The sequence below is a fragment of the Carya illinoinensis genome, chromosome 10 (genome assembly GCF_018687715.1).
Source record: "Carya illinoinensis cultivar Pawnee chromosome 10, C.illinoinensisPawnee_v1, whole genome shotgun sequence".
NCBI classification, from domain to species: domain Eukaryota; kingdom Viridiplantae; phylum Streptophyta; class Magnoliopsida; order Fagales; family Juglandaceae; genus Carya; species Carya illinoinensis.
In genome coordinates this window covers 30,083,776-30,105,923 of record NC_056761.1, presented here as the reverse complement: position 1 = coordinate 30,105,923, position 22,148 = coordinate 30,083,776, and the positions used below count along the sequence as shown (strand labels likewise).

General features: G+C 34.1%; 1 long non-coding RNA gene across 2 annotated transcripts; it reads right to left on the bottom strand.

Annotated features, from left to right (window-relative positions):
• Positions 1 to 1,901: 1,901 nt before the first annotated feature.
• Positions 1,902 to 7,408, bottom strand: LOC122278892. Of its 2 annotated transcripts, none has more exons than XR_006229378.1 (3): positions 7,270 to 7,408; positions 6,803 to 6,934; positions 1,902 to 5,542 (listed from the first exon to the last, which is right to left on the bottom strand). It is a non-coding gene; the product is annotated as an uncharacterized LOC122278892 (long non-coding RNA). The 2 variants fall into 2 exon arrangements; XR_006229379.1 differs by having other exon boundaries at positions 7,143 to 7,404.
• Between the last annotated feature and the right edge of the window lie 14,740 nt (positions 7,409 to 22,148).

Here is a 22,148-nt window from a genome sequence, read left to right as displayed (position 1 = left end):
CACAAAGAAGAGAAGGTTGGGGCCACAAAAATCTGAGCTTGTCAAAAGATAATTTTACATAACAATTTAATAGTTATGGGCTGTGTGTGTATGTTTTCAAGTAGCCAAACATTTGGTCTTACATGGTTCAGGCTTTAGGACAATTTCTATTCATTTCAATAAAAGTCTTTTCAACATAGTAACTCCATGTACCCACTAATTTTCAATCCAACAACCACTTCAAATTAGCATACCTTGTCCAATTCTAACATAGAAATTAATATACCCATTTTGTCTATGCTAGTCAATTCTGTCTTTGAGTTTAAATGCCCATAGAATTTAAGCGTAGTTGAATTTGTTTAATTCTGAGGTATAATCAGAAAAATATCTTCCATCGACACTTAACTCTTCTTTAATGGAAATTTTCAGTGGTTTTGATGCTCTATAATTTCTAGCCTCACTACTTTCTTGAAGAATTGATCATTATTCGCTTCTATCATCTACACAATCTATTTGGGATCTGTGCTAGGCTTTCGAAAGATATTTTAATAGAATATCTTTAAGTCTGTTTTATGTTCAGTTTGTATCTAGAACTCTCACTTACTATCTGTGTCACTGTCTATCTCTATCGAGAAAGTAACACCAAGGCTGCTCAGCAACAGACACAATTGCAAATTTATGTGAACCACCACAGCATCTTACTAGGCTGCAGTGTTTAGCACCTCTCTCAGTATCTTACTAGGCTGTAGTGTTTAGCACCTCTCTCTCTCTCTCTCTCTCTCTCTCTCTCTCTCTCTCTCTCTCTCTCTCTCTCTCTCTCTCTCTCTCTCTCTCTCTCTCTCTCTCTCTCTCTCTCTCTCTGTGTGCATAGTGCACTTATGACTAGGCTACCCAATTTTGTTGCCTAGCTTTTTTTTTGGTAAGTCTTGGAGAGTGAGCCCTTCTTGACAAATTGCTACTGAGCATCTCTCACTGTGATTCTGTTTTATGACCAGTGGAGACCTAGAGCCTCACAGACATGAAAAAGGATTATAGCATTAAGCCAGCTCCTACTTTATACATAGATAAACATGAAGGAAAAATAATAACTAACCTTAATGAATATTAGTAAAAATAGTTTTCAATATGTAAAAAATAAAAACTAACCTTAATGAATAGTGCACTAATTTTTTCAGAACATTCGACTACCCAAATGGGGCCTTAAGCTTTCTGGCCTCCACTAATCTTAGGAATGTTTCTACATGCAGCTTCTTGAAATGCATGTAAAATTAGTTGGCTTAATTTCTGCTTTGTCTCATAAATTAGCTACACTTTCTGGTTTCTTATTATCCATAAATGCCACAAAAAAGTTCTTCAATATCTGATCTTTCCGAGCATCAAGATAATCACTTTCTCACTTATCCAAACTATAAAGTAAATGTACATGACATAAGTTTTCTATCTTTTGAACACCTTAGGACTTCCAGTATTTCACCACTATATATTGCCTGTAATTGAGAGATCACAGCCACCTAACAAGGCCAAACCTCTCACGCTTTGCCTTCTGTTTGGCCAACATTACGGCAGAAAGTTGACATTCTATACAATGACCATTTTTTTTTTTTCCATGCTTCCTTCCATGCCACCCACTAAATTGTGGTTAGCAGAAGATACAAATGCTAAAGTAATCTCACGTGATATTCCTAGTTTTACATGAAGCATTTAGAGCCATTCTATAGATATATACGAGAAAACAACTATCAGTATGGCCTTATGATATGCCAGGCTCTTAGTACATTTCTGGTACTCTTTCTTATCTTTTTCTCTTTAACACATTTAGAGATTTTTCCGTAGAAAATCTTGATACATTTTTACCTTAGGATACATCAGAATGTACTTGTTTTCTTTCACAGAAAAATAAGTAAAAAGAATGGTCATGATCATGAACATGTATAGTGCATTGAGTTATCCTCATTATTATATTATCATTAATTAGCTTTTTTTGCTGGGGAGAGACCAAGAAAGAGATATCAAAGAACCGAACATGCATGCATGAGGAGGTAGTGTCATGATCTAACGTGATAGACTAAGTGGGTGAAAGCTTTTTGTCCTGCCCATGCAGTTGTGTTTGTGTCAACTGTCATCTATAATAATCACTTATATACACAACTGAATGCAAGAAGCTCGTGATCTAATGGGACCCTGCTCTAAGCTGAGGTGCTCCTCAGTCCTCATCTTTCTTCCACCCCCTACACACCTTCAGCATGTATCCTCGATCAGAATCCAGCTTCTACCTCGTTCGTATCCTGGCAGCCTGGCCCCACTTGCCGTCGACCTTTCTTAATTTGCTACATATGAACTTCATCATCCATGCATGCAATTATAGTACTCCTATATATATATATGTATGTAAATTTTGGTGTATTAGACTTGCTGAGGTGAGATGTTTGGATGTTGAGATGGTCTTAATCTATCTCATCCCATCTCAACATCCAAACATCTCAAGATTCAGAAAATATACACAATTCTCAATGTTTATAATAAAATTACAATATCACTTATAACTTCATTTGCATCATATTATAAATCCAATAGTAAACTATTTTTGTTTATGGCATTCAGCTAGTCAGGTAAAGACTGATGAGTTTAGAATTAGATGTGAAAAAACAGTTTATTGTATGCTAGCAGAACAACTTATGCAAACATTGCAAACCATATTCCATTTATTGAGATTGATCGCTGCAATGGTCCCTTAAGTTCCACCATGCATCACATTAACATTAATAAACCAAAAAACAGAGGACAGATATGATGGAACTTGTGAGTTACAACATGGCAGATCAATTGAAATGAAAATTAAGTAAATTTCCACATTTATAGGTCGGCTGGCTGGTTAAATGGTCATACACTTATCTACCAAAATGACGAAAAGATGCAGGAAAATGTCAGAAAAGAGCTAGAGATGGTAGAAAAATCCAAGAAGAGCCAAATTGTAAAGTGAGAGAGAGAAACAGGGTATGCACAAGCATGGTGACCAGACCAGAAAAACACTAGCAAGACAAACTCATGAGTTAGGCAGAATATAGGGTGCATCAATAATTTGGCAAAATGTAGTATTTGCAATCTACTTGAAAGAAATAATTAGAATAAATAATGTACTAAACATATACTGCTTCTCATTCATTGGAAAAAAGTTTATATTGAACTTCACTTGCTTCTCAAAATAAACCATACTCAGTGATAAAAATTAACTAAAGCTTAGAAAAATTTTAGACGTCTTTGTGGCACTAGACATACACAACAAAGTGTATCTATGACCAAGGCATGGAACTCATATACTTCAATGAATTTTCTTGAAAAAAATATAAAGTTCATAGGGCTGGTTTTATAAAGTAAAAGAAGTGGCACCAAGAACTCCTATGCAATGCAAAAAGAAAAAAATAAACATGTGACATATTAGCAGGTGGACCAACCATGCATACATCTGCCACCAGCCACCTAGCAAAGTATCAAGTAAAGAATTTCTTTGGTAGATCACATGGACAGAGAATCTTGGAGAGAGATAGATAACAGAAAATGTAAATGCTATAGGATCTACTCTATGTATTTATCTTTCTCATCTTTCTCTTATCATTGCAAGTCCTAGTCTTTTGACAGTAGATGATCCAAATTAATTCTACTCGACATCTAGCTAGAGGAGCTCATGTCATCTAACCTTTGAGCATGTAATTTGGAAAAACGAAGACACGGTTTTCTCCATTTCCCCTTCTATGTTTGTGGAGAAATTATCAGCTTTTAGTTTGTCAAGTCAAACCTTGCAAGTAAAGGGCACCTTAATTATATATATAATATTTATAATCTCACATGCATGTTGAAATCACGTTAATTAGATCCATATATATATATATAATTTGAAAGAACTAAAAATACAAAGCCATTATTTACAAACTTAACTGTCAAATTCCATGGCTTTTCATATCCGAAACATAGGGATCATATTACACATGGATGCCAAACCATGATTGATACAACAAGCTTAGCTAAAAGTATCAAAGCTTCACAAAATAACACTTTCAACAGTACTGCTTTATTTTTATTTTTAAACTAAAACCAACATAGATGTTTCTTGAAAGTCGATAATTCCCCTTAAATGGAAATTTATGAAAACTAATAAAATCTTATTTTTCTTGCTTGCAATCTCATGAGACAATATTTTGTCTTCAACCTGCATGTAATGATGCCTACTTCGATGACACATGAATTAAAATCATTTGTGTTATTGTCATGAATGGCATGCATGCATCTCAAATTCCATCTAATGTTAATAATCATGAAATCAGTATATATATATATATATATATATATATGGCCGTTAGAACTTAGAATGACCAAATATATCTTTCCAATCCTATAAATATGTTGACGATGACAACATAGTGCTTAATTTCTTGTAGGTAGCATGTGCTTAACCAACATTTTTCTAGCCTGAATATTAAAACCATATGTATTACAAAGTTTTGTCATCCCCCGTTAATTCTATCTCCTCTACCACACAATTAGTCTCTCCTCTCTCACTACAAGAAATTAGCCCTCTCTCACTTCCAATTTTTCGATGCTATTCAAATCCTAACCTAAAATCTGGATAATTAGGGATTTCAAGCAAAAGGGAATGTCAATCAGCGGTTACGGTGCAATTTGAAACTATAACCTAGTAAATTTAGGCCTAATTTCATACAACCAACATCTTCAGCGATCAAAAAATGCAGATATAAATGAAATGAAATAAAAAAATTTTCAGCGAAAATAATGGCGTCAATAGACTGCAACATCTACCATAACCTCTGCATTAGCTAATAAGCTCCCATTTATGCAAATGGGCGACTGCGGATGAAGGGGCAGAGAGAGGAATATGAATGGTAGAATCAATACCTGTGGTGACGGAAGGATTGCAACAATTGTTAGGTTTGACAATGGCAACGTCCGATGCAAAGAGAACCCCAGAATAAAATCACACCGACTTCAAATCACAAACCCACACAGCGGGATGGGGAGGAAACGAGGACCGTGGCTTCCGCGAAAGGGAAATGAGGTGGTGGAGATTGTAGGGTTCGGAACCTAAGCGACAATGGTGGTAGATTTCCAGCCGAAGATATGAAGTTGGTCTCCTGGGTACTGAAGGTAGGAGAAATGGGCAAGAGGCGCGAAGTGGAGAACTCTGAACTCGGTAACAAAGGTTTGGGGGGGGAAAAAGAAATTCTCCTCCGATTTCGCGCCCGTAGCCAGTAGCAACGATATTATGCCACTACAAGAAGTATTTTTTTGCAACGCATTTTGTCGTCGCTATAGACTCAAATTTCGCTGTAAAAACCTAAGTGAAGCGCCCCGCTTCATTAAACCGTGGATCGATGTAAAAATCTTGCAAGGAGTAATATTTCGCTGCAAAAGGATATCTATTGCAGCGATTTTAATTGCAGCATAATTAAAAACGCTGCAAAAGGGCTAATTTCTTGTAGTGCCCGCCGCTCAATATGCTCTTCACGACTTTCTCTGTGAGTTGCGGCTACGACTAGCTTGGGTGCCATTTCTGTGAGTGAAAAATAAAATTTAGGACTATATAAAATTAAGCAACATCATCCATTGCCATTTACTGATAAGTAATAAACATGTACGAACGTTAGTGATGAATCGCATGCAAATAATATATTCTAATTCCTAATTCACCTTTGCTAGCTAGCTAGTAGCTACAATATCATGATTTTCCTTTGGAAAGGGTACTACTTCACCTCTAATTCACTTTGGTGCCTTTTAAAAAAAATACGAATCACTTGATCACGAGTTGTCCAAAAGAGAAGTTGGATTGAAAAAATAAATAAAAATTCTGTAAATTAGATAATTATTTATAGAGTATGTCGGAAGCTTATTTCAAGAGAAATTACACAATTGTTTTTAATTAGATTGTTAATTAGTATGTTTGTTAATTAAAAGAGGCTTAAATGCAAAATCAGTATCTGACTTTTCATATTTTATAAATTGGATCCAAGATTTTCAAATTTTACAAAGTTAATTAATAATGAAGAAGTTTATATTAGAAAATAAATGGGAGCACTGCCAAGTGCATGGTATAAAAATAACAAAAAATTTCTAAAAAACATAAAAATATATTTCAAAATGTAAAAATTAAAAAATTAATAAATAAATAAATAAGAAAATCTTAAAAATCTAAATTTTTACAATATATCTAAAAGTTAAAAAATTAAACAAGATTGAAACAGGCTATTAATTAATATATTGTATGTCATCGACCAGCAAGGGTATTAAACAAGATTGAATATATTAATTGTAAAAAACTTTACAATTTTTACAATATAGCAAGGATATATTAATTTATTATATTTATTAATCTTTTGGATTTATTTTATGATTATTATAGTTTAAAATATATTTTTAGGATTTTATCACGTATTTTTTAAAGTTTCTTTTTCTTAAAATCATTTTAATGTTTTTGTATTTTTTTTAATTGAATTTTGGATGCAGCATACTACTCCATCATGCATGTGTTAGTAATGAATCAAAGATTGAAACAGACTATTAATTGTATGTCATCGACAAGCTTGAGGTTAGCTTTTAACGGAAGATTGATGGATGGAGGAAGTATTTCATTTCGAGTCATCAGATTCTTAAGTATCAATGTTATGAAAATTAAAAATTATGGACTCAGATTTGTAAAAACATAAACATCCAAATACTCTACGTATTTATGTTACAAAAACAATTATAATGGAACTCGCAACAGTGCACGTGTGGAAAGTGTGAAAATCATGATGGTCTCTGTTTAAATATATACCTCTGATCTCTCCTGCAGGCAGACTATCATCTCGTTGTCCTCCCGGCCGCTCCAAGTCCAAACTATGCCAGTACTTGCCCCGCTCTTCACGACTTTCACTGTAAGAAGCCGGGACTAAGAATGGCGCCATTTCTGCGAGTGAAATAAAATTTAGGAGTATATAAAATTAAGCAGCATTACGATCCATTGCCATGTACTGATAATTAATAAACATGTGTGTACGTAAGTAAGTTAGTGATGAATCGCATGCAAATAATACATTCTAATTCCTAATTCACCTTAATTCGCTAGCTAGCTAGTAGCTACAATATCAGATTTTCCCTGGGAAAGGGTACTTCACCTCTAATTCACTTTGGTGCCATTAAAAAAAATATGAATCACTTGATCACGAGTTGTCGTACGTACTTCAGCTTGCGAAGCAAATTATAGTCTTCAATTGAGAGATGAGCTGTGATCAGAACACTTACACGCATGCATGCAGAAATGCCACTGATTATATATCGAGCAGGTCGGAATAATCCAATGATAGATACATGAATTTTTTGCTCCTAAAAGAGTGGAAGAAGCTCAAGTACTCATAACGCCCACATGATGATCGGAGGCGTACCATTTATTTATATATACAGGGGTTTAGCCGTTGAGTGGGAACATACATTATAATATTGTGGGGTGTGATAGAGTAAAGGGGGACACTAATTAATATTCATACAATTGTGAAATACACACAGCATAATCACTTTAAGAAAGAGTAGAATCTACTATTACAAAATTAATATTTTCCATGAGAGTCCCATATTTTATTCAATTTTTTCAAAGCGATTACGCATTGGTTGTATAATTCACGGTTGTAAATTTCTTTATCTTATAAATATATACTTTCTTAGGAATATATTTTTTTTTTTTATTTTTAGAAATGTTACGTGGAAGTCTTGCACCAAACATATATCCACGGCCTAATCAATTTATGATTTGTTGTTTTTATCTTTTTATTTAAACATACATATATTTTTTAAACATAAAGATATAAAGGTTATATTGACAAATCATATATTAATTAGGTGAATATATGTGGGGTAAGGTTTGCATATAAACTTTCTCTCTTTTTTTTATCCTTTGGCAGACTTGCGAAGCAAGGAATGGATTTTGGTTGAAGATTGTTTTCGGAGCAAGCGTAAAGAAACTATTAAAAATCTTTCAGGCAATTTTTTCGAATCAGGATTCTTCTAGGATAATTATTGCCAAAATTTCTTTTTTATTCTATGTGGAGAATTTTGGATCATCACCTTTATCACTTGAAACTGGTAAGGATGGAGTCCATAACTAAGGTGAGTGAGAGCACGTATATGGGAAAATTCCTTTATCATAGAACAAGTCCTCGAGATGCTTGGAGTACTCCTGAATTCATTTGTTTTTCACGTGGAACACGTTGGAGGGAGATCAATTGTACTACGAACCAGCAGAGCTAGAGAGATACCTATATACTTCAGTGTCTTTTCTACGTCAACAGTATGGATTGAGTTCAGTTTTGTATTTTTTTTTAGAATCAAATCCGTATATATTGGTTTTGAAAATTTAAGAATTGCTACCTAACCGATTAACTATCAAAACTAAAATTTTTGATTTTTTCAATTTTGGTCTGGTCCAGTCTAATTTTTCTAGTTTTACAGATTATATATGTTAGTAATAATATCATATTTACATATATTAAACTATTAGTCTATTTATATTATAATATAAGTACATTATTTTATAATAATTAACACATACTAATATAGTATTGAGTTTAACTATAGTCTATATAAATTCTAGACTTTTTATATGAGTATATATAAAATGTGTAAAAATGTATTTACAAAAATATTAAATATATTATTTTTGATTATGCTATAAATTTATTTATCCTTGATATATATATATAAACCAAAAGTAAGTTTATATTAATAATTTAATATTAATGTTAATGTTTAAGACTGAGATTTATATGTTATATTAAGAAATATAATATTAATAAATTTGAATAATAAATTAAAATTTCATATTATATTAAGTAGTAATTTAGCATATAATATACACAATATAATATAAAAAATTATAAATATATATACCGGTCAGATTCACTTTAAATCAGTTTTCAAAATATGAAAATTAGTAACACACTAGTTTAAGACCGGTTTTGATTATAAAAAAATCGTTGACGTACCTAACCGCTTATAAATCGAACCGAATCTATCGATTGGGTTCCTGTCCAATCCAGTTCAACTACTTTTTCGTTCTTTTTTACGCCCGTAATCAACGGCATAATTCGGCAAGGAAGGAATGGCAATGATACCTTTCTCATTATTATTATTATTGAAATAGTAGGATTCATTGCTTGTCCTTTACTTATGATATTATTTCTTAAATAATAAGTAACACTTTTTAAGAAGGCTCAAGTCACATTTGGACTCTATTTTAAAAGGACAAGTCAATGGTAAGATTGAATCCTAGTAAAATAAAAAGATTTCTCCGTCCAAAGCACCGTAGGATCCTCTATATATATATATATATATATCACTTATAGTTACTATACGGTATCACACTCTCCACTTCTTAAATTCTCTAATTCCTCACCGGGTCTGGGTCATTCCATCAGAGTAGCACAATTCTAATTCCCCATTACTTGTTAGAATGACCTCTTATACCATTTGAATAGCCCAAGGAAAGGCCAAAATCACATGTGAGTCATACTCCAAAAAGACTAATCTATGGTACAATCTGACTCTTGAATTCATTAAAGGCCACGAAACGGAGTAAAAGACTAAAATTCTTACGCTAATAGAAGTGTGCAAGGGCAGCCCATCATAATGAGTGTACTGAAATGAAAGCATGATTTTATATATTGGAGTTGAGAGGGGATATGCTGGGATTTGGGAGATATCAAGGGCTATAGCGGAAACTCATTAATTTTTCACGTGGAACACATTGGAGGTTGAATTATACTAGAGAAATCACTAATTTAAGAGTGTAAACGAGCAAAGTTTGAGCAAGTAGTAAGTAGTCAAGTCTCGTCCATTTATTTTTTATTGGAACACAAGTCAAGTTCAAGCTTTTCATCCAATTGGAATTTATGTTCATGAACAATATGTTTAACATTCCAATGAGTTCTAACTTATTTATGAGCTACTTCATTTAGATTTATATTGTATCGTATAACTTTATCTAGCATTTTTTACAAGCAATTTTTGACTTTTTGCTAATAGTTTTATAAAGTTTGTATTTATGCATATCAAGAATTAGATTCATAGCAATTCAAGTAATATATTTATTAGAGTTTATACTGACCAAGTCAAGTTTTGTATAAGCTGTATAGTATTATAATCACTTCTAAATTTTTGTTTACGAACAATTTATTTATTTAAATAAATATATTGAATTGAATTCGAGTTTATTTATTTTTTATTTTTAACTTTTAGAGACCAGCATTGCTTTGATCCTTAAGCGATGATTATTCCCGGGAATCGGGATGATAACTTTTCTTTTAGTTATCTTATATCTCAAATCCTCTCTCCTTTACACAACGACGAGGTTTATAACAGAATTTGGAAGAGGATTGGCTTGAAGCCATCTTATTAAAATGGAAAATAGTGGGAAATAATTAATAGACAGTCATGGTGAGTAACATAATAATTTTTTTTCTTTTTTTTAAAAATGCTTTAGTTAGTGTACTTTAAATATTTTTTACGTTAGTTGTTATTCTATTTAACAGTTTTATACCACACATCTATTGAATATAAGAAAATTTTTATTTATTTTTTCATCTTAACATGTGTGTAGTGTAAGACTGCTGAGTATAATATTTCTTTTTATGTGCCTATAAAATAGGAATAATTTTATTTACAAATTTTTACACCACACACCATATATATGACTTAATTTAATTTGAAAGATAAATTTTAAATTTTTTTTTTTTTAAATTAAATTATACCATGTGGATGGTGTTGGTATAAATTAAACGCTTTCGAATAGCACTACTAATCATTTGATATCCAATCAAAAAATTTACTTGTATCATTTTTATATTTTTTTAAGTAGGACATTTAAATTTTCTTCGGAGTATTAAAATTGTTGAACTTCTTTAGACCATAGTTTCGTTTTTTAAATTCGGTTAAAGAAATTGGTTCATGTGAGGTTTTTTAATTTTTCTTTTAAATATTTGCTTTTTTATTTTTAATTTGTACCGGGTCCGTTTTCAGTTTTTGTTATTTACTTTAAATTTTAGATGTAACTAGTTTATTTTTATATTAATAAATTTATGGATTTTATTTCTTTGCTAAATACTAGTTTTGCTATTTTACTATTTTAGACATTTTGTTTAAATTTCATTATTTTTTTAAATTTTAGCTTTCTTTTTATAAGTTTTTTATTTTTATTCTTACTTTGTTAATTTTTACAAACAACACATTTCATGACTATTAGAGCTAATGTAGCGTTTCTAACAGTTTATTAATAGACTTATGACAATGGGACTAACAAGATTTCTTAAAACAACAATAAGTAAAAACAAACCACTAGGGGTGTAGAACTGGGCAGATTGTTTCCCAATTCGATCCGGAACCCAGAAATCCGGATGTGTAAAAATAATCTTGTATCCACCCGGATTTGTAACTGGATCCGGTTTTTAACTCAGCTTTCTGTAATCTTTTTTTTTTTTTCTTCTTCATTCTTCTTCTAAAAAACACTGTTTTTGTTGCAAATTTGATAACACAAGCTATTTGATCAGTACTTGTATAGAAAATATTCAACAATGTTATTTATTTTGCATTGTTATGTATGAGTTTAATTAGTTGTGATGTATTATTATTTATTTTATTCTTTGTAAATTTATGTTTTGCATTGTGTTGTAACAACAATATTATCTATTTTTCATTTTTCTTTATTTTTTTCTTTAATTTATTTTTTTATAAAATCTTCTAAAAAGTGTTTAATTTTTTTTTTTTTTGTAAATCTCGGCAATTAAAGCATGATATCATAATTTTAATCCCGATATCCGGTTACAATCCAGATATTCAGATTAAATCCGGTTATCCGCTCAAATTATTTCCAGATTAATCCAAGCAAATAACCGCCCAGATTTTAGCATCCAGATTTGGTTGCACACCCCTACAAACCACATAGATCATTTTTATATTTAATGCTTTTAAATTCAATGCATAGTAGGAATTTTGGTTCATCAACATTTATTCATTGGTAGTACATTAAAACAATTTGAGCTTTAATTTAGGACAACTTCTTTAGGGATGAAACAAAAAGTCACCCAAATAATTTCAATTTAGGGCACAAACTGGAAAAAATACTTTTTGAAGTATATCTTATGAAAAATGTAGTCCTTGATAAAATAAAAGGCGGCAAGTATGTTCAACTGATACTTAAGCAATCAAATTTAGTTCTTCAAAGTATTTTTAGAAATCCAATAAAAACTAGGAGAAATATCTAAATGCGATTTTGGAGGGATCAGTATATATTTATCAATTAGATTCAATATAAAATAAGTTTTGGCAATATTGCTTTTAGACATAATCAAACTCTTCCCTATTCTCACCCAAACCCAATCCATCCTAATTAATCGCATTTTTGCTAAAACTAATGTAATCAAGTTAATCTATCACAATGTTTACATATATAAACTGGATCACCGAAGAAAAATGGGAACCCATCCCTATGTTAAATGATTTACTTGATTTATCAAATGAAGTAGGTTGTTGTTTTGCCTAAGCAATATGATATACAGGCTCTTGAACCTACATTGTTTTTTGTTTTTTTTTTTTTGGGGGGGGGAGGGGTGGGGGGGGAATGTAAGGTACTTGCCATTACAGGGTTGAAGAGGTGTAAGGTGAGCAGGTACTTGCCAAAAAATGTCACGACGTGAACTCAAATATGGGGGCAAGGAAGTCAAAATGGCTGAGCTTCCCACCATAAGGGACCAAAACCTACCCCTCCTCCTAAGGTTATTGAACACAAGGTAGATACCTAGGATGAAGGGGCCCTGAAACAAGGCAAAGTCGATGAGCCTCTTGAGCTAATTATTCTCTATCTAGCTCATCCAAAAGCCACAGTGAGGATCGAGACTAAAATGGAAGGCGATTTAAGAAGATCTACCACTATTCTTACAATCTCCGTTTTCTGGTAGTAAGAATAGCAATAAGTCCTTGTAGAGATAGAGCTTGTGCCTTCCTTCAACACAATTCTATGGTCATGAGACCTTGCAGGTGGCAACCCTGTTGGCTCCTCAAAAACATGTTTAAAAGCTGTTAGGACCCCTCTAAGTTCAGGTATCTGCACCTCATTAGTCACTAGTGTAGGTTGGGCACTCAATTGTAGAATTAGGCCTTTCCCTTTGCAAAAAGAATTCATAAACAACTTGTGGCAATCACCAAAAGAGGTTTCCTCCAGTTTAAGGCCCTTAAACTTCACAATTTTTCCAACCCATTGAAACTACATATGTAATGTAGAAAAATTCCAAACAATAGACCCGAGGGATTCTAACCATTGAATCCCTAATACCACATAACAACCAGCTAATGGTAACACAAAAAAATAGGGTCTAGAACAAGCCCCTTGAATCCTAGTGATCACCTCACTACAGGATCCCAAAGTTTTTACAACATCACCATTTGCCACTAGCACATTGAGTGAAATGACAAGGTTTGGTGATATGGATGAAGCTGGCTCACCCATTTCTATCGAGTCATAAAACATCTCTTCTCCTTTGTCCTCACAAATTTGGTAAGTGGTTTTCAAGAAGTACATCTTTGGGGACTTTCACACATGAGTCGGATTCCATTTTTTGTCACAGTGGTAACATAAACCACACTTTCTCTTTTCATCCATTTGGCTATAGTAAACTTTTCGTTTGGGAGAAGGGATCTTGGGGTTTGTGATGCACTGGCATTAGGAGCTGACCATTGACTTCCAATGTTATGTTGTGCGATCTCCCCCATGGTTTCACAGTTTTTTTTGGTAATATTCCTCTTGTATTTTTGCGAGGCCATATGCTACATTGAGGCTCACAGGATTCAGCAAATGAAGAGGAATACAGATCTCTTCTTTGAGTTCGCTAAGAAAACAACTCAATTTGTGGGTTTCTATAAACCTTTGAGTCAGTTAGAGAAAGCCTCAAACTGATCCTTATAAGCAGCCACAGTGGTTTTTTGCTTCATCCTGGTGAGAGCCTCCATCGGGTCATCGTACGCTGTGGAGCCAAAGCACAGTTGGAGGGCTTGAGTGAAGGTCTGCCAACATGTAAATTGCCCTTTATCGACAGCATCATGGTACCAAATGAGGGCCTCGCCCTCCATGTGGTATGAGGCCATCAAGAATCGCTGCGCTGGAGGTGTTTGATAAAATGCAAAGTAATGAGACACCTTAAAAACCCACCCTGCTGGGTCTTCTCCGCTGAAGTGAGGAAAGTCTAGTTTGACCCCCTGGGTCCCTGCCTGCATGCTCATTTTCAGGCTCTCCTTCAACCTATGGTTCACGATGAGGCCCTTGGGTTTGGTTAGCTAGCATGGTTCTCATCATGTCTGTCATTTGGTGCATCTGCTCCCTTAGCTCTTGGATTGCTTGCTCATGATGAACTAGCATCTCTTCTTCTTGTTTGGTTTTTGTATTTTCAGCCATTAGGAATGTTAGGCTCTAGATACCACTTGTCATGGTTCTGGTTATGATGTATGATAATCTGGAATGACTATGGAAAATGGGAGGAAGTTTGAGAATGAATGGTATGAATGCAGGGAAGATATTTGTAAAATGACAAAAGAATTTTTGAAAGAAGAAATGATATTAGGGTTCTTCAAGAAAATCCCTTAACCTCCTAACAAGAGTCCAAATTCAAGGAAAAATACAGTCTAAAATCTAACACTGCAGTGCCTCTCCTTCATATCCACGCAAGGATAAAAACTAAGCAAATAACATAAAGACGCGTATAATTGAAATAACAAACTTAAGAAAGAAATGAAAGGTTTTGGAATCTTCAACACCCTTGATGAAGCGGTGCACTTCATGTAGATGAAACAATGCACTTCATGTAGTCTTTAGTTGTGAGTTTCGAGTTCCTTAACCATGCTTCAACACTATGTTTTGAGATGTATATTGACTCTAAGTCCCGAACACCAATCTCTCGAACTTCATTCCTCTGTCTTCAATCTTCTTCTCTTCTCTGCTGCGAACCCAACCTTTTGCCTTCTCCACCCTATCTTCATAGAGGGCAATAACACACCCAGGGACTTCTTCTTTCTAATGAAAACCGACTATACCATCAACATCCTTGGTGAAGGCATCGTCGATGCTGGCAAGAGAGACACCGAGATGTTTTCCCGCAATGTCCTTTTGGCCACCGATCAATTCCTACCGAAGACAGTCCAACCGCTAAGGGCTCAGATCTCAAATTGCCTTTTTTGGTGTGTTCATTGCTTCTCTCTCTCTCTCTCTCTCTCTCTCTCTGCGAAATTCTTGGGAAACCGAGTTTCATGGGCATGATGGATAGGATTGAAAATGAATCATTGTCCGAGGCTATAACGGTTGAGAACAAGAAGTGTTGTGCCGATTGCAAGACCACGAAGACCCCCTTATGGAGAGGGGGGCTTGTTGGGCCCAAGTCATCATGTAATGCCTGTGGGATCAAATACAGGAAGAGGAGGAAGTTGAAGGAAGAGGTTAGTGCAGAAAGGCTAGTCAATTCGGGAATTTCTTGGAACTCCATGATTGCGGGGTGTGAGGCTTGCAACCATCTATCAACTACTTCTAATGGCAAGGGCTCGTCAATTTAGATTATTGATAATTGGCGATTCAAAACTTTTTAGTCTCTTTCCCCTGTGATTACAATGGATACTCTAGAAGAAGGGGAATGTTTCGTTCGCTTTTCTAAGGACCAAGGCATCACAAAAGCATCTATGTAGATGATCATGCAAGAAGAAAGAAAGTAGAAGAGCTAGCTTACAGATTTGGAGGATTAGCTACATTTCTCTTCTCCGCATTTGCAATTTTTGCTATAGTCTTTTTCTTCTTGATAAGGAGCAGAAGACTCCACATCAAGAAAAGAAAAGAAGGCCCATTGTCAGAGAAGGAGGTGCTACAAAGGAAGTTTGAGTGTGAACTGGAGAGTGGGTTTGATGTGAGAATTGGGATGGGTCTGAAAAATTTATTGAAGGCTGAATGTGTGACAAAGGACTCTGACTTGGTGGTTTGATTTTGCAAAGATGTGGAGAGAAGATCACATGCAAATTATGTGGATTTTGGCAAATATGATTTGTTCAATTATTTTGTTGTTTTAAAAGGCAAGGGAAGAATGGATGCTATGGTGATTGGAGAGGTACTAAAAAGTGCGCAGTTAGATGGTCGCTAGATTCTGTTGATGATTTGGTTTATGCTGCTCATGCCCAATGGAACAAATATTTGGTAGAAACCATTATCTGCTTATTGCCATCTGGCAAAGGGAAGTGGAAATGTGCATATATAGTTGAAAGATCTTTTGAGAAGGAGAGAGTTGAAGGGTAAACGGGATACACTCCACATAGCAAGCCTTTTATTGAAGAGTTCAACCATGTCATGCCAACAAATTGTGCAGGTGGAAACACAGGTGTCCATGTGAATGGGAGAACTTGATAAAAGGGATCTAGACCTTACTTGCAATCATAAGACTACCAAATAAAGGTGTCCTTACGCACCCAAGCCCTCAGTTGCCGACAACGACTACAGATAGCAAAAATAATGAAGACAATAAATACCAGTGGAAATGAACAAGAAAAAACACCTGATGAAGAGAAAAAATAGGGAAAAAAACATAAAAATGGGACAATGCAGCTCAAAGGAACTAGGAAAAAAGGATCAAAGATGCTCAAAGGCTGGACTTGAGAGGATTAAAAGGAAAGGAACTGCACAAATTTCGTCCAAATGAAAAACGAAAGAAAAAATCTTATATGGCATATTGCTACATTAGTATATGGGATCCTGAATTCTTTAAAGTTTATTGGGTTAAAAAAAAAAAAAATTGGCGAGTTTACCAACAACTGTTAAAATCCAATACTATATACCCACAATTTCAAGTTTTTTTTTTTTTTTTTTACGCTGGAAATTATCTTTCATTCATCTCTCTCCTACTCACAGGCAAGATCTCTCTTTCTCTCTCGACCATTTTCGTTTCTTCTAAGTCCATATTTTCGTTCTTTCTATTTTCTTTATATCTTCAAATTGTTTCTGTTTCTTTTATTATCTCTACAAACCCAGAATCTCTTTCGTTAGGCGACTTAGACAGTTGCCTAACGCCCCTAGTGGAAGAAGGTCTCCTAAAAATATTTCAAGTAAAATTTTTTAAAAGAAAAAAAGTAATAATTAGAAAAATTTGAATAAATCAATAAAAAGTATTAAAAGTATCCAATAGGTTTTATGTAATTAATTATCTTTCTCAATGATCATATTTTTCTTTTTCTTTTGAAAACTCAACTTTTATTAAACTTTTCTTAGTTTATAGTTTTTTTCAATCTTTTAATTCACCATCAAAACTTTTATTTTCATATTAAGTAATTAATTTATAAAAATGTTAATAATTCTCTTAATTACCAAAATTGTACTCATTGGCAAGAGTTTTTTTTTTCCTCGATTGTTTTTTAATATTTATGATTATATTTCTAAATATATATGTTAATATTATAATCATGGTTTTGAATTTCGTATCGTATCAGCCGGTACGGCTGAAGTATGTTGTACCGGCCAGTTAGCCAATACAGAGAAGACCCTTATTTCATACCGGTTAGAATTTCGGACCTTTCGGCAAATATTTCAACCTTTACTTTTTTCTTTTTTTCATTTCTTCAAAATGCAAGCTCATTTTTTAACCCCCAATTCAGACCAGACTATTTATAATGTATATATATGTATTTATATATAATTTATTCATATATAGACTATTATTTTGGAATATAATTTATTCATATATCGACTATTCCAAAACAGTACCGATACCAAAATATTTGGTTCCAATGCCTTGACTTGTATGGCATCCGGTACGGTATTCAAAACTTTGATTAGAATTTCTTTTTTTAGGATTTTATTATGTTTGAATTCACTTAATGATGATGAAACTTTTTCTCTTTTCCATCATTTGTAGTATTGGTACTGAGACATACAATAATGGATATAATTAATTTTGAGAATCCAAAATACATGTTATAAAACTAATTTTGATAAAATTCTTTCTTCGATAATTTTTCAATAAAGATTAAGTCGGTTATTAATTAAAAATATGGTATAGTCTTAATTAGGTAATTTTGCTTTGCAAAACGATAAGAGTGATTTTTTAAATAAAAATGTAATATAAAAATTATTGAATTTTACTTTTTAAAATAAAAAATGCCTCACTTAAAATTTCACCTTAGGCCCTACAACGTAGGGGTGTACAGAAACCGACGCCACCGGCCGCCTCCGACGCGAACCGACCGGCGGCGTTAGGAACCGGCCGGAACCACCTGTGAACCGGTTGGCGGACGGTAGATATTCTTCAAAACCGATCAACGTCGGTTCGGAAGCGGTTTGACCCTGGTTCAAACCGCTGAACCGGCCGACTTAATAAGGCATGATTTATACCTTACTTAAACGATGTCGTTTCACTTAAATAAGTGAAACGGCGTCGTTTAATATCTGAAGTTTAAGAAAAAAAAACTTAATGAAACGGTGCCGTTTCATTCTAGGGTTTAAAGCCCCCGGGTACCTTTCTTCTTCCTCGATTTTCTTCTCTTCATCAGACGCCGCCGCCCCCCTCCTCTCTCACTCTCACGGTGCACGCAGCCATGGCAATTGGCAAGGCGGAGGGCCTCTCTCTCTCACTCTCAAATCGCAGTGTCGCACCTCTCGGCTCTCGGCGTCGTCTCTCACGGTCTCAGCCAGTCGGCAGTAACTGCGGCGTCATCGCCTGAAAATAGGCTCCGTCGCCACCGAAGACGCCGACGAACCAACCGGAGTGACGCCGAGATCAATGAAGACGGTTTTCTCCCCTTTAAACGGCCGATTTCGGTCGAGATTTATCATCTCTCAATGATATCGGTTCAGTTTCGGTTTTGGTCCAAAACCGAAACCGATTGATCGGTTTTCACCCCTACTACAACGTATTAAGCCGGACATGCCTAGGATGACTTCATTTATTTTCTTTTTACTAATTTCTTTTCTGCTTATAAAGGTTTATTTATACTTGATTTTCCCTAGCTGTGATACCTTAGGTATATTCTTATATTTATTCTATGATTTCTTCTATGTCAGCAAAGGTAGATTCTGTATTCATGATGTTTTTCTAAAATCTCTATTTGCAAGCAAAGAGTTACTTTTTAAGTATTCATAAAAGATATTATATAATATTTTGCAGATGCATGAGCACACTTTTGAATTTTTTTCCCCAAATACATGGATTAATTTATAAGTTTTTTGACAATCATGGTTGTGTTGTAATTTTTTTTTTAAAAAAAAATCATATTTATATAACCATGCTAAATACAAACTAAATACAAAGGATCCAGACATCCCCAAAAATGACCACATCCCTTATCAGACTAACTACATACTAAATAATAAGGATCCAAACATTCCCGATAATCACCACATCCTTGAAGATGCTGAGTGCATACTAAATACAGAGGATCCCCTGATAATGATCACGTCCTTTTTCATGTTCACATCACCAATCCTTTTAAACTCACATATAAGCAACTAATAGAAGAACACTTGGTGCTTAGAAAAGTGAAAAAACAACTTCGTACCACATTCATAACAGAACTGGACATGTATCGTTATAATCCCACTGAGCTTACAAGTATGCATCTAGCATTTTACTTTAATATGATATATATGTTATTCTTTAAAATTTTCTTAGATTTTTTCATTAATACATAATATACTGATTTATTGTCTTTTTGTTTATAAATTTTAGAAACGTGTTTTAATCATAAAGATGGGAATTTGTACATCATCACTCCCTTGCATAGGACCATTAATAGATTTGATAGATGGGCAAAAGAAGGCGAATAGAAGTCTTTTTTATTTTAAAAATCTTTGATACACGACGAAATAACTTTTAAATTTAGGAAAGTCTTAGTTTAGATGAAACATAATGGAGGGCCAAGCAGTAATTGGATGATGGTGAAATTAATGGAGATAAATTCTGATTCTATTGCTTGTTGCATAATCTACCAGACAGGTATATATGTTCATTATGTTTCCAAAAGCTTATTTCTAATTGCTGGATGGGAACTGATACTTCATCATTCCCTTGCATAGGACCAATAATGGATTGATAGACAGGCAAAAGACGACAAAATGGAAATCTTTTTTATTTCAAAAATATGAACATATAAATGTTTGGTAGATTATTGATGGCTTGCAAAATTTCATATTGCAGATTTTACAAGTTCGCTCGAACGGAGGCTTTTGGCCGCTCGAGCGAATTCAGGCAGATTCAAACGCTCGACTGCCGCTCGACAGGGAGCTCGAGCAGGTTGCTGAAAAACGAAGATCGCTCGAGCGGAGACATTGGCCGCTCGAGCGAAATCAGGCAGAGTCGAACGCTCGACGCGCGCTCGACACCCCGCTCGAGCGAACATCGTATTTTGACAGATTTTAGGTTTTCCGCCGTGGGACCATATAAAAGGCCATTCTTCACTCTAGAGCCGCGGTTTTTGACTGGAGAACACTCTTTGGGAGAGAAAAACATAGCTAGAGGGATTCAAATCATTTGTTTTGGAGACGGAATTCCAATTTATTGCACGTACGTTGGATTCATACACGAGCACGGACGGTAGAAAGGCGTTGGATCGTTCTCTTGAGCTTTTGACGACCAGTTGAGGCTGCAAGGAGGATTTTTCAGTGTTTATTTTCTTCTTCCCATCTTCTCAGAACAATTATGGTGAATTCGTTTATGTTGAATTCCAATTCTAGCATGAGCTAAATTTTCTTCTTTCTAGGAAAACGATGTAACCTAATTCCGAACTATGCTTGTTTGTCCATGCTAATTTAATGCAATTCTCTATTTGTTTATCTGATTTATTCTGAGTTTAATGCTTCTAATTAACTGGCCATTGATTAGATGATTATTAATCTTGTGATTTGCTATCGAAAGAGGGAATCATAGGGTAGATCTTGGATATTTCAGCATAGGTAAGTATAGAGATCGAAAGACTTGTATGAACCTGTGTAGTAATTAAATCATTGGTCTTATTGCGTTCTTGATTATTTAATTTGCATACTCTTGTGTGAATTGATAAACTAGAATCACTTCCAATTGACTATCGAAAGAGGCTTTTGGATGAATTAGAGATTTGCTAATAGACAAAAGAGGTTTAAGTTAAATTAGCTGGATGAGAAAAGCATAGTGAAGAATTATGGTGAAATCGATTTCCTAGAAGGTTTCTTCCCCATTGAATTTGATCTTCAAACATCAGTTTTACTTTCTTTGCTTATTTCTCTTGAGTTGATCTAGTTTTATTTGCTACTACAAAAACCTTAGTGATTCCTCTAGATAAAATTGAGATTAGCATAATTTTGGTATTTGGCAAGAGTAAGGTACCAATCCCTGAGGACGATACTCTTCTTATTACTTTACTATAAAACTACGATACTGTGAACTTGCAGTTTTGCACCGGTCAATTATGCAACAAGCAATAAAATCAGAACTCATATCCATTAATTCCAATATCATCCAATTACTACTTGGCCCTCCACCACGTTTCATCCAAACTAAAACTTTCCTAAATCCAAAATCTATTTCATTCCGTATCAAAGATTTTTGAAAAGCGATTAGAAATAAACTTCTAAAAATATAATGAACATATATTTGTCCGGTAGATTATGCAACAAGTAATAGAATCCGAACTCATCTCCATTAATTCCACCATCATCCAATTACCGCTTGGCCCTCCACCATGTTCCATCCAAACTAAGACTTTCCTAAATCCAAAAGCGATGAACCATCCAAACCAAGACTTTCCTAAATCCAAAAGCTATTTCGTCGCATATCAAATATTTTTGAAATAAAAAAGATTTACGTTAGCCATATGTTGCCCGTCGATCAAATCCATTTTAGGTCCTATGAAAGGGAGTAATGATATACCAATTCTCATCCTTATGATCAAAACACATTTAAAATTTTTAAACAAAAGGACAATCATGAATCAGTATATCATGTATTAACGAGAAGGATATTAAAGAATAACATATATAAGAATAACATATATATCATATTAAAGCAAATTGTTAGATGCATGCATACTTGTAAGTTCAGTAAGATTATAACGATACATATCCGTTTATGTTATGAATGTAGTACGAAGTA